Below are 20152 nucleotides of genomic sequence, written 5' to 3'. Positions count from 1 at the left end.
TTGTATTTAAAATTATTTTAAAGGAAATAATTTCCCTCTAAGTTCCCCAGTTTTGTTTGAGTGTTACATTTGATTTGAAATATTTGTAATTAAGAATAATAAACTAACTGGGTGTGGTGGCGCATGCCTGTAATCCCAGCAGCTATAGAGGCTGAGGCAGGAGGATTGAAAGTTCAAAGCCAGTCTCAGCAAAAGCAAGGTGCTAAGCAATTCAGTGATACCCTGTCTCTAAACAAAATACAAAATAGGCCTGGGGATGTGGCTCTATGGTTGAGTGTCCCTGAGTTCAATCCCCAGTAACAAAAAAATAAAAATAAATAAATAAATAAATAAATAAATAAATAAATAATAAACTGTTAAGAAAACAATTTCTAGAAATAGGTTTTATTGTACTTCCTGTTCCAAACCAATAGTAGCAAATTTCTCCAGTAATATTATTCATGTCTTTCAATTATAACCATAAGATATTGTTTTATAAAGTCAACTAACTAATCAAAAAGAAACCAGTTGAATAAGTAATTGTTAAGAATAATCTAGGATTAATTTTTTTAATCTTTTTTTCCCATGAATCATACCCAGCAATAGCACGAGATTTGTCTTAATGCCTACATAATGTAAATTACATCTGGCATGTCTCCTCAGTAAAGCCCCAGTGTCCAGACATAACTAAAATAAATAGCTTTAAGCAAGTTAATTTATAATCTCATCCAGTGAGTATATATACAGCTGTCAAAAAATATTAGTCTTCTGGTTACTGACTTCAAATACAAATCCTATTATTTCTACCATTGAAATGCTAAAAGAAAGCTTTTGATCAGTCTTCTATTATCTGTCTGTTCTTTTCTTCTGTATATTTACTCACCTGACCACTTTCCTAAAATGTGAAGTCTTATTTCTCCTATAGAATACTGCATATTTTTCTTTAAAGACTGACAACAGTAAACTTTTCATCTTCTACTTCCCAACAAGGTATGCAACTTTTTTCTTTCAATTTAGATCTAATACTTTCTCATCACCCTGGAGCTAAGGTTCATTCTTCTGTTAATGTACCATATTAAGCAAATGAATTTTATTAGTTTTTCCTCAAAAAACTCTCTTATACCTCTATATTTTTTTCATTCTCATTGTCACCAGGCTATTTTAATGATCTTATACTAAACTATTGTAGCCATTTTTAAAAATAAAATTTATTATATATCTATGCTTATTTTTAAAAAGCAGAAAATAGAAACTTTTTAAACATAGAGGATTTAATGCATAATTTCTAGTGCTGCTATGAGCTAGCTAACACAACTATTATTATCTTATTGCATTTACTTCTAGATGCTTCTTATTTTTCTTTGAAAATGTTTTTAAAATATATGTATTACTTTCTTAATATATGTATTTCTTTCAAATGCACCAAAACTTATATTTAATCCACACTTCTTATATTTAATTATTAATTTGTTATTATAAATAACACAGATATTTGTAATAATAAATTAATATATGTATGTGAATCTCTGATTATTTCTTAAAGATAATAACAGGAGGTGAAAATAGTGAATTAAAGAGTATGCATTATTAAAACTTAAAATAATCTTGTCAGATTTCTTTCGGTCCTATTTCCAACATGATCTATTTTGTCATCCTTGCAAAAAGTCTGCATTATCATTGTTTTTAATATTGTTTTTTAGTTGTAGTTGGACGCAATACCTTTATTTTATTTATTTATTTTTATGTGGTGCTGAGCATGGAACCCAGCACCTCACACGTGCTAGGCGAGTGCTCTACCACTTAGCCATCACCCCAGCCCCATTATCATTTTTTAAAAAATACTTTCTTAGAGAGCTTTCCTAGCACATGCAAGGCTCTGGTTTCATTTCCCAGTACTTCGTTTAAAAAAAAAAAACAAAAAAAAAAGTCAAAGAATACTTTTTAATTTTATTTCTAAAGATGGAATCTAGTTATACTTCTCAGATGGGTTTGGTAACTGATAAAATTAATCACTTATTCATGAATTCACTCCCTGTACTTCTTTTGTGAATTTTTAGGTGATGCCTGCAGTTTAGTTTATTTGGGGCATTGTTTTTTTTTTCTTTTTTCTTTTCAGTAGTTCTAGCTTCTTCCAAGTAATCTTGAAGTAATCTCTTTTACTTCAAAATTAATATCACTGTTATACATTTGCTTTTCCAAAGTGAAATGTTTCCTCATTGTCCTACAAAGCAAAACTTTAATAATCAAGAATTCTAATTTCTGTCTGTGTACCTAAGCCTAGAAATAAATATCAACATCTTAAATACTGATTTCCTATCTACCTTTACCAAGTTGATACAAAGAGGTTTCCCTAATAGCTCCTCCCTCTCTTCTACATATAAAAGCTACTTATCCTTCTTAGTAAGGGACCTGTAGAAACCTTAAGCAGTTACCACAGCTTACATGAATCATCCCTAGTGCAATTTCTGCAGTTCGCTCTTCCCCTAGGTGTGGTGAGCCGCTTCTGCCGTTTCTGCAGACTATGGTCGCCATTACAAGATGGCGCTGGCTCCGCTGTGGTCTGTGACAAACAACTCCTTATTTGGGAGAGTTGGCGCATGGTTTTTCACCACCCTATGAGAAAGCTCCACGTGGCAGCTTCGCATTGGGGCTTGAGATGCTTTATTAAGGCTGGGAGGGGCATCCGAGGGAAAGAAGAAGAAATATCAAGGGCCTGAATAAACTGCTGAAAGAAGATTCCTGAGTTGCGTCTTCCTTGCGGGCAAGGGGTCGCGACACCTAGGTGCTGCAGACATAAATCAGAGATCCATGGCTGGCATTTTTCTCTCCTTATCGCACATAGATTTTCCATAGCCTGGTACTCTCAATTCTACTTCAAATATACAATTTAAATTCCCTTCATTCTTTTCTCCATCAACATTGCTCCTTTCCCAGACCAACTCCTAATCCTGTACCATCTTGATTATGAGTGGCTCTCTCTGCTACCCATATTTTACTCTTAGTAGCCTTAGTGACATTTACAAAAGGTAAATTTGATCACAGTACTTATGCCCTTGCTTAAATCCCTGTCAATAGATTTTTATTGCACTTATGATAGAAGTAACCTCTCATATGACCCATATCTTGTTCTTTATCATCCCTCACTATTTTCCTGACCATTACCCTTGCTCACTATCATGCTCAAATGTCCCAAACTTCTTACCTAAACTCCACTATCCAACATCCTTCTTCCTTTATTTGACCTCCTTGTCTTCTCTGCATCCCTATCCTATTCTTGCAGTTATCAGTGTTAAATAGAGCTTTTTCTGATGGGATTTAGTTGTTTTCCTTTATTACTGAGCGTATGATACCTGGTACTTTTTCTCTGCAATATTTGTAATGGTTCTAATCACTGCCCCATTTTAGCCAGTTATTTATACAACATGTATTACTTTCCACAAAGGCAAAGATTATGACCATATTTTTCAGCACTTTGTCTGAAGCTCCAAAAATAATGATTGGTAAAATTCAGAGACTCAATTAACTTTTTGTTTTATGGGAAAAATGGAAGCCTAACTTATCTTACAGATAAATATTTACTTGTTCTCCAAATTTTCCTATAAATAAAATCTTACTTCCCCAAGTATATTCCATCTCTTATCTCTTTCAAGTCAAAGACCGTGTCTTTTGCTTCTCTAATTTCCTCATTGCTTAGAAAAGTTCTGAAATCCAGCAGATATCAAATATATATATCAGGTGAGATAAATGTGCAGGTGAAGAGTCATGTCACTGACCTTTGAAAAAATGTTGAAGGATAACAGGTCAAATCAAAATTTTGTTCTGAGAGGAAATAGAAGGAAGAGGATAAAAGCATCACTGCTGGTGGCTGATTAGCAATCAAATGATTAATACTAAAGATGCTTTTAGCTTTTGAGTTATATTGTGCTCATTTTTTCCCTTCACTGACAAAATGAAATCTGTTAATGCATAAAAATTAATTTGCTTAAATGAAATTAAAAAATAAATTGAACTTATTAAAAAATCATATTTACCCTTACACAATTGTAAGTATCATTAGTTATTTTATTTATTGTCTCAACAACTCACCCTTTCAAGGATCAATTCAATCAGATAAGGAGGTTTTGTGTGATGGGTAATAAGGTCAAGGAAAATCTAACATCCAATTTAAAATATATATATATATATATATATATATATATATATATATAGTCAAACCTGAAAATTTAGTGGACCTCAACCTTGTTAAAACATAGCCCAATCTAGAGTACCTCCACACCAAAAAAATTAAGTATTGGCAGTAGTCAACTTCTATTGATGACCAATGACTCATAACCTGATTGGGGAAATAGAAATCAAGCTTCAGTGTTGTAATTATGTTACTAGTGAGAGAATTTCAAACTCAAAGAGCCCAGGTCATTAGTTTCATCTACAGCAGAAACTTCAGGGATTAGAATCCTTCCCTTAATCCATCAATGGAGTCTTGAATCAGCATCATTTAACCCCTGCCAAATTATTCAGGGTCTCTGAGTGTGTGTCTTTCCAAAGTTCTACTGTATCTTAGATTAAAAAAAATGTACACTGCTAGATCCTTCTTTTGAAACAGAATATCATATGAATCAGAGGTCCTAAGTTTAAGAATGAAAATTTAGTTTCAAAGGTTAAAGGGAACAGACTTTCTCATCAGGACTGAAAAAAAAAAAACAGCTTTGCAGCCCCTACCTTTAGGATGGGTGAGTTATGGGGAATAGCTAAGGACCAAAATGGAAGTAGGAAAGAAAGAGTGGGGGTTAGGGGAGGAGGAGCATGGAATACTGCCAAGCAAGGAGGCCTCCCAAATTTCCAGTTGAGTGAAGGCCATATAATATTTGGTCCAAGTGGATTGCTTGTACAAGCTATTGAAGGGGCTAAGAATCACATCTAAGTTGGCCTGAGATAAAACAGAGTAAACAAAAAGACATCCTGCCAAACACAGTGGCACGTATTTGTAATCCCAGCAGCTTGGGAGGCTGAGGCAGGAGGATCGAAAGTTCAAAGCCAGCCTCAGCAAAAGTGAGGTGTTAAGCAACTCAGTGAGATCCTGTCTCTAAATAAAATACAAATAAAGATGAGGATGTGGCTCAGTGGTCCAGTGCCCCTGAGTTCAATTCCTAGTACCAAAACAAAACACATCCCTTTTGGGGGTCCCTGGTGGAAGTAGAGACCTTTAAAGAGTAACTCCAAAGAAGACAAAATGCGGTAAGAATTTGGAATTTTCAGTTTACACTAAATTTAATTGGCTGCAGTTAAGGGGCCCTGGTGTCTAAAATTAAACCTCAACTCATCTGCTTTGAGAAAACACAAAGTAATCTCTTACAGAAAACAAAGTATAAAAATCAATGACATATAGGTAAAATAGCTAAAATAACAAAGGAACTAAATAAGAGAAGAGAGTTGTCATCTGAATTATTATTAAGGGGAAAAAGATCCTATGAGGTAAATCAATGTTTCACTGAAAAATTACACAAATTTTAAAAATATGAATTATAATTCTAGTTCTACCCTTAAAAACATTATCTTGGACTGTCATTTCACAATCTTTTCAGATCATTTTGTTTATGTGACTGATAATATTTGCAGCATGGGACAGGGCTGGATGATCTCTTGAGCTCATTATGTGCCACAGATTTACAATTTTCTTCCTATATAACTTAATAGAATATTTAAATATTTGTTCCCATTAATTTCAATTCAATCATCCAGAAAAAAAGCACATACTGCTCATTAAAAGGAATGCCATCAAATCAATAAATAGTTCAATTTTCTTAATTTTAGTGAAGGATTCTTACGGAAAATTTTACCTGAGTAGGGAAGTAAAATAAAATCTTTTCTTCTAAGAGAATTCTAAATGATATTATTTTCTATAAACAGATAAATGAAAATTTTTATTCTATTTGTATTCTAAGTATCTTCATTTATTACATTTTGAGATAAATCTTTCAACAATATATAGAAACAAATAAATGTGAATAATATTTCAAAATCTACTGTTAGGTAATTTTTGAAATTTCATCATTTTTGTAGATTCTTTTTTGTTTTGTTTTGTTTTTCACTTTGGCCTGATCTCATTTTTTTTTTTTTTTAATGTGGACACACACTCTGGCAATGTCCTAAAATAATAAAGTCAATACTTACAGCACAACACATATGTATGTTTTTCCTTTAAAAATGTATTTATATGTAAATATTCTAATCACATGTGTTTTCCTATTTTACATCTGAAGAAACTGAGACACAGAGAGCTTAAGCCAGGTCCAACACCATATTGCCAGTTAGTAGGAGAGGAGAAATTCAAATGCCAGTTTCTGACATTAATCCATCTTCTTTCAACTTCTCCAAAACATATAGAACACAGATGTGATATAGATAAAAGGAACCTGAAAAATAAACTTATTTTGTGTGCCACCAAATATTTAGAGATTTTAGAAATTTTAACTATTTGAATAGCATTAAAATTTTTTATCTGTGATAGTAATACAAAAAAATGTGTAATGCCTCAGTGAGTAAGATTAAGGAGTGTGTTCCATCCTTTCTCACTTTAATTAGCTGAATAATTTCTTCAGCTTTTCAATTCTCTTTGTAGAGACTTAACTTGAGACTCAACTTTCATTGCATGAAAATCACATTGAGTTTTTTCCAAGATAATCTGTTCAATTTTGTTCACCAAAATGACTGACAAGTGTTCAGAATGAACAAAATCCAGACAAAGCTCTGCACTAAGAATCACTGATCCATGAAAGAATGGTTTTTCACTCTGAAAAAAAGAAAAAAAAAACAGATTTAAAATTCAGCATATTTTATTTCATTTTTCACATACTACACATATCATAAATGTCATCTAACAACATGCATTTATATTTTATATATTTGTGAATTTTAAGTAGTAATTAATTTAAAGAGATATAGAGCATCGCTAAGTCTGAAACACATTTACTTGAAGTAAAGATCACAAGAAAAGCAGCATGTACAATGGATTATGCAGATACAAAAATTAGAAATTCAAATGTAATATCAACTTGACCATATCTTTTTTACATATGACCTTGTATTTTACATATTGTATATATTTTCTGTTTTAAATTTTTGTTTTTATTATTCATTTTATTTAAAATTCCCCCCAACCTGAGGTATAGTTGACATTTAAAAATTGTATATATTTAAAATACACAACTTAAAGATTTGATATCTATATGCATTGTGAAATATTCACCATAATTAAGCTTATTAACATATCCACATCTCACATGATTATCATTTATTATGGTAAGAACACTTATGATAATCTATCCTCTTAGGAATTTTAAGTATGTTTCTTATTGTCTTTTAAATGAGGTCGACTATAGGTTGCTATCTAAAATCAAGAGAATCAGTAACTGAAAAATCATGGACAGTTTATCCAAGCAAATGTATTGGTTTATTTTAAATGCCTTTTGGCTTTCCATTTAGTCTAGTTATCATAAAGGCAAGTAATTATTTACAATAACATAGAAAACAATTTTATTAAGTTTAGGACGATATTTTAAAGGTTGTGGATTACATTGTATACAAAATCATAACCCTTAAAGGCAAACTGCTTTTGCATAGTTTGTTTCAAACCATCGTGTGTTTTTGTGTTTAACTTGTGATGTATAATAGCCAGTTTTTACCATCTGTAGTGTTGCCCTTAGCAACATAAAGCATGTGACAGTGCTTATGTGACTCTGTTGGTCTGCAGCAGCATGTGGATGGATTTAAGCAAAATGGAACAGACAGAAATATTGATCTAGACAACTAGAGTTTTCAAGTGTATTGCAAGGATAATGTAGATTGGTGCGGGAAGAGAAGGAAGGGGCAAAGCAAACAAGCCAAGAAAACTGTGGAGTGAGACTATGGTGTGATTTCCAGAGAGTATCGTAAAGATTAATTTAAATTATTTACAGGTAGAACAGGGACCACCATTTCATTCCTTTGGCCCATAATTTCTTAATCTATATTTAATAAGCAAAGTTAATCCCTGTCTTGCTACTTGATATGAAAAGGGGTAGTTTTATAATCACAGGTAACTTTCTTTGTCACCATCATAATTAAGAACAAGATTGAATATTCAATTAACTATTATAATGCTTGTTTAAAAGAGAGGGAGAAATAAATTTTCAGAGCAAAATCTTCTTCTGTAGTTTATAAAATAGTATTTAAATAATCAATAAAATAATATGTATGTAATAACATTATTTAATCATGCCTAATACAAAACCAGAGAGTTTTTAAATTTGAATATATATTTTTTTAGTTCACAAAACTTCATCAATAAAAGTGGAGAAGAAAGACTCTGTAGTGTAAAATTAAAAACAAGTTCAACATATTGACTATGTTAATTAAGGAACTCTAGCTGTATATCTTCAACCAGAAAGAAAAAAAATGCAATTGCAACAACATAAGGACAGTGCTAGATCTCTACAAGGTTTATAGTTAAGAGGAAAGTTGTGCTCTCTGCTTCTGCTCCTCCCCCATGCAGAGGAACAGCAAGAGAACAACTTGGTCCTCTGAAAGTATCACAATCACCTTGTAGCCCATCTCCAGGTGAATTAGATCAGAGAGAAATAAGCATTTATTTTATTTTACCTTTTTTTTTTTTTTTTTGGAGTCTCTTTTTCCTTGCTGCTAGCACAGGAATGATCCAGTTGAAGATGAAGTTGGAAACACCATGGCAAAAGAAATATGTAAGAGTCATAAGAACTTGTAAGGATTATATATATGAGATATATATACATAATCATATAATTATATTTAATATATCATTAAAATTATAATTATGTATATAATTATTTCCTGACTCTGAATCTTTAAAATTGGGAGTCTCATGTCTTTAAGAAATAGTCCAGAACATAAAATACATGCATCCTGTTTTTTACAACTGCTTATTTTATCCCTTTTCAGTGTCTACATATGAATAAATATCAAAACTTTAGTTAAATATAACTATAAGGGTCCAAGTGAATACAGGTAGGAATAAAAACTTCTCAGGATATTCAAGTAGCATGCAGAAGCATGGTCTGAGCTGGTGAAGTGGGAGAGTGCTAAGGTCAAGGCCTTTTAGGTGTATACTGTGGATCCAGCAGGGTATTAGTTGCTTTATATATATTAATTTATTTAACAGTGATAATGACTCTAAGAGATTAAGTTTATCAAATTGTGTTTTTAGTCAGAATGGTTTCATATTTATTCAATTTCTCATTGCATTTGGTATTTTTTTCAGATCCAAATATAGATGTCAACTTTTAATTCTTGCACCTTTCACTAATCAATGATAACAGGATTCTTATCTAACTTTTTATAAAATATCTATCACTCCAATTCATATATCTAATACACTATCAAGAAATAGTTTAGACCAAAGTATGTTGAATGAATGTATGAAATTGTTACAATGAAACCCATTGCTTTGTATAATTAATGTGTTAATAATAATTTTAAAAATTAATAGCTTAAAGGACTATGTTAATGGAATGCTAACTTATAAAGGATTGCTTGTTCTTTTTCATGCTTGGAATTCAAGGGAATTGTAAATAAATGTGATCCTATTTCAAGTCCAAGTCCTGAGTCCCAACTAAGTCTCATTGTTTTTGTTTGACATGTTGTCCTAGCAATTCAGCCTCTACTTTGTTATAATCAGAAAAAGAGCCTCCACTCTGTCAAAATCAGAAGTTCCTCTTTTTGCAAACTTCCTGAACTTGCTAACTTTCATAGATTTGAAAATACTATCAAGAACAAAAATATATCACCTTTGTCAGCACCCAGTAAATGGAGCTTTCACTAATACAGTATTGCTATGCTATTATAAACCAGTGAATTTAGACACCTTCTTTCATAATTTACCCTGTTAATAGGCAGAGAAGCTTTTGTACACTGGACAATTTGCTCCCATTTTTCTCAAATCGTAAGTACACAGGACTGGTGGAGGACTGCTAACATCCAGCAGAGCATAGAAGTTGAATAACTAAATTCTTGTTCAAATCCCAGATCTTTTCCTTCCTAAATGTAGGTAGTTGTGCAGATTACTCCATGACTCTCTGCTTCAGTTTCCTCATCTGTGGAGAAGGTGTTGTAAAGGTTAACCAAGATAATTTATATAATTATAATTGAAAAATAGATTGGTAAATGTAAAAAAAGATTGGTGAAGATATCCTCAACTTTTACACTCATATTACACATATGTAGTCATTATTTTTAATAGAAATTTGTTTCTTCCTTAAAAACAGGTATTAACTTATTCATGTTGCAAAGTTATTCATAAAATTTATAAGTTAGGAAACAATGGTAAAACACCTTTGATAAAAATATACTCCTAAATTATTGGGAACAGATTTTAAAATGCATAGAAGGTTGAAAGCTCACTTAAAAAATGGAATTTCTTTATTAAATCATTGTACTATAGTAACCTTTATCATAGATTAAATTTTGAAAGTAATAATTCTAAGAACTATAAATTTACATAATATGGACAGAAACACATATACACAGAGAATGCATAAAACTATAATTTTATTTCAATGCTCAATTGTATTATTAACTGTTTTCACTGTGAAGTGGGCAGTGCACATGAAGCTTCTTCATTTTCTTGCCTCTGAATAAACCTTAGCAAACTAAATTTGGGGGCTAACTATAGGTGATAGGATAAATGTTAGGCTATGTTACAAGAGACTAAAATATGTTACTATATAGTATTACACTAGTAGCATAAAAGACATGCTTTCTCTTTTAATTGGTGATTCAGACCACTGTTCCTGGACTAGTATGTCATCTCTCTTATGTTAGAAACTCAGATATTTTCCATTTTATTGCTCTAAAATGGAAAATATCTGAGTTTTAACATAATAGAAAATATGGCCAGAAAATATGGCCCATATCTACAGAATAAAAGGTAGTTCACAGCCATATCCACATTTCAGGCTTGAGAAGTGGAAGGGGAATAGGAAAGACAAGACTTTCCATTTCTGTGGCATGACCCATAGTTAAGAACATCACTTCCATTCATGTTCCATAATCAGAAAGCAGTTACATTGCCATTTAGCTGCAAGGAAGGCCAGGAAATATTGTATTAGCAGGGTGGACAGAGGCCAGCTAAGACTTAGGTAAAAGTAGAGGAAAAGAATCTGAGGCACAAACATTAATTTCCTCTATGGAAAGGCATAGCTCAATGCGTTTCAATTTACAGGTTCTAAAGTTGCTGACAGTCTTTACCTCCTTTACATATTCTGAGAACTCTGGGTTGATGTACAGAGCAATAAATGATGACTCTCAGAAAACTATATTTTTCAGTATATTTTTTCATATATCTTTTGATGATACTGAAGTTTCATTGTAAATGGAGGATAAAGCTTAAATAAGGGAAAGGCCCCAGGCAGGAGCAGCAAAATGTTAATGTAATCTTGAAGTAAAAGAAGTTGAAAATAATTTCGAATGTCTTTTCAGTACTGAAGACAGTGTACAATAGGTGTGCTGTGCATACCATCTTGCTTAGTTCGTTTGGATGAAGACAACATTCCAAGAGAAACAGCTACAAATAAAACACAGATGAACAAGTTGCAAAAGAATATGAGCAGAGAAAAATATAGCCAACATCCAATGACAATTATTAACAGGATTATATTAAATGGTAACTTAGTAATGGATAATTGATATGATACCACCCAAGAGCATGGAACCCTTATTTTTCATCACTGACTGTGTGCCTTTTAGAAAAAAATGTATGTTTTCGATGTTGACTTTTTCCCTTGCATTCTGAGTTATTTTAACTAAAATATGTTTTTAAAATGCTGTTACTGTTATGAATCGTACCTCAATGTTATTAGATTTTCTAGTTCATTATTAGTAGATAAGCAAATAACAGTTGAATTTTGTACATGATATTTGCTATTTTGCTATACAAAATATCTGCATCTAGAAAACTGCTTTAATAAACTTGTTATCTCTAAAAGTATTGTTATGATTCCAGTTTACTTTTTGACTGAAGAAGAATCATATCTTTTGCAAATCATAAAATTTTATCTCAAGACTTTTAATTGTTATAACTCAGTTTGGTACCCAATATAAGCTTTCATATTGAAATATTTTACTCCCTTTAATGTCTTGTCTTGTTTCTCTGGGGCTCTTTATTTTCTAATGCAGTTCTTTCTTTCTTTATCTGCCGTATTTCTTGGTTTTTCTTTCATATACTAGCTTTTCTTGCTCCTTCCTGGGAGAGTTCCTCAAACTGAATTTCACAATTTGTTATTTCATTCTTTAACAGCATGTATCCTACTTTTTATTCCATCAACTGTGTTCATTTCAAACACTTTATGTATGAATTTTTCATACATAATAAATATATTTTCATTTGGAATTTTGGGGGGGACTTTTTGTGGTAGTTTTACATTGTTCATGTCTTTTTTGTCTCCTTAAATGTATTTGTTAGAGTTATTTAAAATTCTTGATTTATCTGTTTTAATAATGTCTCCTCAGATGGTACATGTTGCTCAACTTTTCCTTTTCATTGAAGTAATTGTACCCTTTTGGTATCTGGTTATTTTGTCTTTGGTGTCATGTTATTCTATGGGGCCTTTGGTTACTCTAGGAATGGATGTGGCAAAGGATTAAATCTAGGTCCTAGACTGTGTCTTCCTTGAGAATTAATGAGATCAAAGTATATTTCAGGAGTAGAATGCAATAAACAACTGGTGTTTATTCCAAGTTCCCATTATTCCACCCTCAAATCTACGGTGCCTCCTAATTTAGCACTTTGAACAATCTGTGCTGTAGGTCACTGATAGCAACTTTTAAAGTGAAAAGAAGAACACATTGTCCTGAGGAAATATGGGCAAGGGATGAGCAGAGCTCGTACTCAAAATAGGAAACACAATCAGTTTGAAAAATAATAGGTTGTATGCTCCTCAAGAAGGAATTAGTGAGTTGTAAGGTTACATTAAAGATTCGGTCCAAAAGGCAATAAGAAACAATGATGTAATTTTTTTAAAAAATAATACTACTAAGAGGAAAATTAAAAGATATGGAGGACAGAAATGAAAGTATATGGTATATAGCATAGGATGAATCATTTAGCTCATGAGCAAGGAAGCCCACCATATCTAAACATATGTTTGAGTGTGCTTTAACCATGTGAATTTATAAAATTGTATTTCTCTGCAGAAAAAAAAATAATCAAGGAAGGAACACAATTCTTAAGGTTAGTGATGGAAATAAAGTCAAAGTCCTGACAGAAAGAACGAGATGCTCTGTTAACCAAAAATTGTAAGTTTAAAGAATGACAAACCAAATATCATTCCATTTGGACATAATTCTCAAAACTATTCCACAGAGAGTTTCCTTCCTCACAAAAGTTCTCCAAATTAGATATAGAACTTGTGTGACATTTAGAATGTGATTAGCTTTCCATGTGAGGATACACATCATTTAAATGAAATTCAAGGGTTTCTGCATATCATTCCATGAGGCAACAGGATGTGAAGACCATTTGTACTGCCACTGAACTTCACTGAAAGTTGCTTTGAAAATTTTAATTGCTTTTGAATACACAACCCCAGCCCCAAGGAGGTAGCAACAGCTGACGCGTTGCCATGGTAGCATTTCCTTTCTAACTGAGGAAGCTATACAGAGGAAAGGATATAGGTCAGGAACTGTTTACACTGACAAAACAACTGCATATTAAAATCAAATGCTTTTGTAAACATCATACACCAAAAGGATAATTGAGGATTCTCATTTCAGACTACTAAATAAAGACCCATTCATCTTTGAGATGATGTAGCAAACTGAAAAGTGAGACACAGGGCAGTCAAGTTCCAGAATATTCTCCTTCCCACATATCAGAGGTTCCATTTTTTAAAAAATGGATGGATGCTAAAAGATTTTTTTTCTACTAGTTTCATCTTGATAGTTACAGTGGGAATATTTTTAACTGAAGAATTCTCCCAAAAGGTACATTTTAAGGTGTAGAGGACTACTCCAGGGTAAGAATGAACTACTCTAGGAAAAGAAGAATCAACTTTGTTCAATAAATAACTGTTGGCTAGTTGATTCTGCACCCTGATTAATGACAATATTTTTAAATGCAAGTGAAGCAAGTTGTGACTAAAGGAAGGAGTAGATAAGAATGAGAGGGGAAGGAAGGAATGGGGTAAAGTTAGCCCAGTGTCCAGAAAGAAGAAAGAATGAAAGAATAAAAAAGAAAGGGAGGAACACAAGTCAGTGCATAGAAGGCTAGATGTCTCTTCAGGTGATCTAAGAATGAGTCAAGGAGGAACGAAACTGGCCACTTCCCTTCCCTCCAATCTTTAGGTGGGGATCAAAGTGGAAGTGCCTTGTTTGTGAAGTAAAGTCGTGTACTTATAAAATATCTGAAGAAACCCATATGCACAGCTGGTAGCCACTCTATCCTGTACATTTTCCCCTGCTTTAGGCAAGGTGCAATCTCTATTTTATCCCAGCCTGCTGCCACCAAGAAGTGTGTGAGTAACAAAATGTTCAATCTCTCTTTGTGGAGTCCTCGGAGTTCTTTATTTATTTATTCTTTATTTCAACCCAGCCCTGGGGTTGAAAAGGAGGAAAGGAGGGAAGAAATGAAGGAAGAAAGGAGGGAGGGAGGAAGGAAGGAAGGAAGGAAGGAAGGAAGGAAGGAAGGAGGGAAGAAATTTGGAGTATCATACTCCTTCAGAAAAAAAAAGAAAAATGACATTTTCAAGACAGTGGATGAAATGGAAATTTATACTTCCTCCACTAATTCCACCACCAATCACCTTACTTTCAATAACTACCCTTTCTCATTTCAGGAATTCACAGTTCATCACTTGCGTTACATTTGATTTGGATTGGATTAACTCAATGCCCCATTTTAAGTGTTTTGTCTGATGGATCTCTAATAAAATGCCATTAGTTACCAAGTTTCCTTTCTGTTTTTGTCATATGAAGCCAATAGAAATAACTAAAGCATAGATAATGGCTTTATCCTTAGGTTAGGAATCCATGGAAATCCCTGGATTTCTAAGGCTTTAGAAAGGAAATGAAAATGAGCAAGACAAAATGTGTGAATTTAGAGCACAGCAACTGGCAGAGAGCTAGGATAGGTAATGAATAATTAACAATGAGGTAGATACTGTATTTTCACCATTTTACCAAAGAGAAAACTGAGGTAGTGAATTTAAGTAACTGCCTGGAGAGGTAATAGAACTGTTGAGTGACTGAGGTGAACTCCTGGCCCATACATAGTATTAATATTGTGTGCTCTCTGGGTAACATTTATACACCTGTATATTCCACTCTTTATTGCTAAATCTGTTAATAATACAAATGGCTTAACTGCTGCATCATAATTGATTTGGTTGGCCTTTGTTTCTTGATCCTAGGAGGAAAACTCAAAATTAAGAATGATAGAATTTCTTTTTTCATTACAGCAGGCTTTGAAAGTTTTGCTAATGAAATGCCTTTTGATGATCCCCCAGTTAGGTTATGTTAGAAGACAGTTTAGGATCTGGGTAGGCCATTCAAAAACAACAAGAAGAAGAACAACAACAACAAAACCAACCATGTGATTAAAGGATTGCACCTTTTGGCTACAAGGTATATGCCCAAATTCCAACCTCAGGGAGAGGGTGAGGATGGTGACTGAGTCCACTATGTGGGCTACATGGAGAAGATGTAATAAAAGTTCTGGACAACAAATTTCAGAGAAGCATCTTGTTTGGGGAACACATTGACATAACAGGAGGTGTCAGGCCTTGATTTCACAGGGAGAGTTCATAGAAGCTCTGTGACCCCTTCCATACCTCACTATGTGTGTCTCTTCATTTGACAGATTCTCCTGATTTTTCATCCTTTTTTATAAATCTTAAGTATAATCACAAGAATAGTGCCTTCCTTGGATCTATGTCACTGTAGCAAAATATCAAACCCAAGGGGGTTGTGTGGGTCCTCCGCATTTATAGCCAAACAGCCACACTATGGGGTATTTTTTTTTCTGGGTGCCAAAACTGAATTAAGGATTACGATGGACTTTTGCTAAGTCTACAAACAGGGAATGTGCACTTATATATTCATTATTTATGATCATTTTTATAGTCCCCATAAAATCTACTTCTCTACTCTATAAAACCTTGTACACAATCATATTTCCAGGGACCTTACCAGAAGACCATTGGAATTGCCAGGAAAGTTCTGAGTGCTGAGATAAAGTTGGTGATCATGGTTTTACAGTGTTCTGCAGAGTGGTAATATTTTCTCCAGCAAACTTCACCCACACAGGAGCAAGCATATTTGGCAGCTGAGATTAAAGGAAAGCTAAGGGTGATTGTAGAGAGGTTATTAATGAATCACAAATATAATTAAATTAAAGAAGAGGTGAACACCAGAGGTGGGTGTGAATCATAAGGATGGGAACACACAGAAAGAAGAGTTGTTTTTTAAGGGCCACTTAGGAGCAGAATGGCAGGAAGTGTGGGAAGATGCTATGTTTTTAGTTTCTATTCAATGCACTTGAGTTCAGAGGGCAAAGAAGCCCAATTACCCTCATCAATTGGATTTAGAAGAAGCTATTTATAACTCAAACACTATGGATGCAAAAATGAAATCTTAAAACTCTGTATTTTTTTAGTGTCCTACAGACTTAAAGCTAACTTTTTAACATGTGACCTTTTTTGTACAGAATTTATTTTGAGGCAATTGGTAGTGTTTGTTAGATTTTGATGTGGGATTCAGATCTTTTAAAACTGCATCCTCCTGAGGTATTCCTGAGATCAGGCACAGTGAAACTTCTGCCATTGTATCTGTTGCTCTTGGAAATGGGAGGGCCAGTTCTATGCAGCTACTCAAGACATAAAAAAAAAATGCTCCTTTCTCTCAGTCTCCTCTGTCATCTCCAATGTACTGTCACATGATGTATATTCCTCAGAGCAATTAGAAAGGCAGCATATTATGTTTTTTGGGGACAATCAGGAAGTCAGTATATTTATTTTATAAATACATAAGTAATGTTTATTTACAATGCACTAACAGTTTTAAATACTTAATACATATCAAAACATGTAGTTCTACTATAGTATTACCTACAACATAGGGTGACTTTTTAATTATATGTATCTTTCAAACAAGGAAACTATAGACCTGTGAAATAACTTCTTAATATTGTATAGCTAAATAAGTAGTGTGAGTTGAACCCATATGATTTGACCCCAAAACTATGTATTAACCATTGTTTTAGTCTGTTTTCTGTTGTTATAACAAAATGCCTGAAACTGGGTAATATACAGAGAAAAGAACTACATATGTAATTCAGGAGACTGGGAAGTCCAAGGAGCCTCATCTAGATGGTTTTTCTTGCTGATGAGGACTCTGTAGAGTTCTAAGGTGACAAATAACTTTAGGTGGTAAGAGAAAGTGTGCTACGCCCAAAAGAACTCACTCACAAAACAAAGCTACTCCCTCTATAACTCATTAATCCATTAATCCACAGATGGATTGATCCATTCATGAAGTTACAGCCTTCATGATTAAGTCACTTCCCAAAGGTTCCCACTCCCAAATACCATTAAGATATAATTTGGGGGACTAATTTTTTAAAGTATGAGACAAATGTTCAAACCATAGCACCACTTCACTTTCCTGTCTCTCAGTGGCTTTTGGGGGATTCTGCAAATCGGAGAGTTGGAGAAAAAAAGACAATGGGAACAGAATGAGCAAATACATGGAGAAGAGTAGGAGATATCTTTTGAAAATTGAGAGTGCTCAGATTGATTTAGTGACTAATTTGATGTTGGAATGGAAGAGGAGTGGCAAATTAGAATGGTTATAAGCTGTTAATGACATTAAGAAAATAAGTATACAAAGCAAATATTTTGGGGTAGGTTTTCTGTATATTGACAACATTATCATGAATCTCAAATGACCCTAACCCTTTATAAAAACAGAATTTTCCTTTTATGAGGAATGTTTTAGGGTCTCCAAAATTAACCAGGTTCAGTGACTCATTAAAAGAACTCAGGACTCAGGATATAGTTTAATTTATGGCTAAGACTTATTATAGTAAAATAACACAAAACAAGGTCAGCAAAGACAAAAGGTTAATGGAACAAAGACCAGAGGAAACCAGGTGCCAGATTTGAGAGTCCTCTGCCAGTGGACTTACCAAAGGCACATCTACTTCCTCCAGAAGTGAGTTGTACCAGTGCATATGAAGTGTTTTCTACTGGGAAAGGCTCAGCATGCAAAATTTTTTATTGGGGAATGGTCACACAGGCAACTTCCACCCAGCATGTACCCCAATACCAGAAAGCAGGTGCTCAGAATAAATTATATTGCTTATACAAACGGGTTAGGAAAAGTTAGCTACTCTTACCCTTTAAGGAAAACTTTCTACTTTTTACTTGCCGATATCCTTCGTGTTGGCTAGGGATCAACCTATGGAGCAGGGCTTTCTAAGGTTAGAAAACCTCAGGCCTGTTATATTAACTCTTTTCTACACAGAATTTCCAGAAAAATATGTTCTTTGTCAAGCAAATAATATTGCCTTTTATTCTGAGCATAAGAACCTAAGTGAAAGAGACATCCATGTTCACTTTAATAAATGCATTTGATGTATGCTTGGGAAATGAGCTTAGCATCAAATCACATGGCCCAGAATTGGTCTAAGTATAGGCTGGTTGAGGCCTCGAGGCTGAGAGCAAGCATCTGCAAGTCTTTTCACCTTCTAAGGCTTACAACAAAACATTCTTTTTAGTCTTGCTAAGAGGGTGGCTAAAATAAGTCAGAGAAACCTTAGTCTAATCCATACCCCAAGAATTTATTGTGTTGTGGTAGTAGAGGGCTTGAGACTTGGATGTTCAGAATAGACTCTCTTTGTCATCCTGAGACTCATGTCACACATGAAACATGCTTATAAGCCTCAAGAAAGGAATAGATCACACAGCCATATCTGGGGTATTGGAGATCAAAGATTTAATGTGGTGAAAATACATGTTTTAATGTTTTGAAACACTTAAATTTTCTGATGTCAAATCCAATCTGGTATATTGAAATCAGAGATATTATAGAAAGGGACACATTGGGCTTTGAAATATACTAAAACTGAAGGATCAAATTCTTGAGCTGGGAAAATGACTATGGTAATGTTTCTATTGAAAATGAACAGATAGCTTCTGTAATCCCAGAAGCTGAGGAACCTGAGGCAGGAGGATTGCAAGTTCAAAGTCAGCTTCAGCAATTTAGCAAGGTCCTAAGCAACTCAGCAAGACCCTGTCATGGGTGTGGTTCTGTGGTCAGGGGCCCTGGGTTCATTCCTTGGTACCAAAAGAGAAAAAAAAAAAAAAAGAAGAAGAAGAAGAAAATGCATAGACAAAAGGCTTTACAAATATATAGTATATATGCATAATATGTTATGATGAGATGTAGTATAATTTGTTTCTTGTGAATTGTAAATATAACTAATTAAATGCACAGTTGCAGCTATCCAATAATGTCAGGAAGATTGAATTTTAAAATTTTGTGCTGAAAATCATACATCAGTAGAAACAGAAATAAACACTAAATTTCTGTGTCCTTATACTCAATAGACTGGAAAATAATCTTCCCAATCTTGTGACTGATTTGTTCTTACTTCATTTGAGGTTATTGATAATGTATGTCAAATTTTCTTGTAGAATCATTCTAGCTTTTGTAGATTTTGTATTTTTTTTAACACGGAGAATTCTGATATGTCCTGATTGGTTTAATACATGGTCCATGCCATGTTAGCCATTTTTCACTTACTAGTATTTAGACACAATAAATAATGATATATTTAATAGAATATGAAAACTGACTACTCTAATATGCAAAGTCTAATTCTGTTGTTTAAATGTCCTAATATGTTTTGTTCTTGAAGGTTTCAACATTAATTATAACTTTCAAAACAGAAAAAAATAGCATTTCCTCCTAAGTGAAATAAAACAATATAAATGAATAAATTGTAAATGACATACTGGAATATAAGCCATGAATTTTGATGTACCGATATGTTAATGTGTGTATATTCTAGAAAATTCATCATAAAATGACTGATTTTTGTTTTGTGTACATCTTTTTACCTAATTTTAATACATACGATAATTTAAATGTTTCATGTAAACATACATTT

This window comes from Marmota monax, unplaced genomic scaffold, assembly GCF_021218885.2.
Source record: "Marmota monax isolate L192 unplaced genomic scaffold, Marmota_monax_Labrador192_F-V1.1 WCK01_AAM20220418_F8-fsc00036, whole genome shotgun sequence".
In the NCBI taxonomy this organism is placed as follows: Eukaryota; Metazoa; Chordata; class Mammalia; order Rodentia; family Sciuridae; genus Marmota; species Marmota monax.
The sequence above is the reverse complement of the archived record's forward strand: the minus strand, read 5'-3'. Positions refer to the sequence as shown.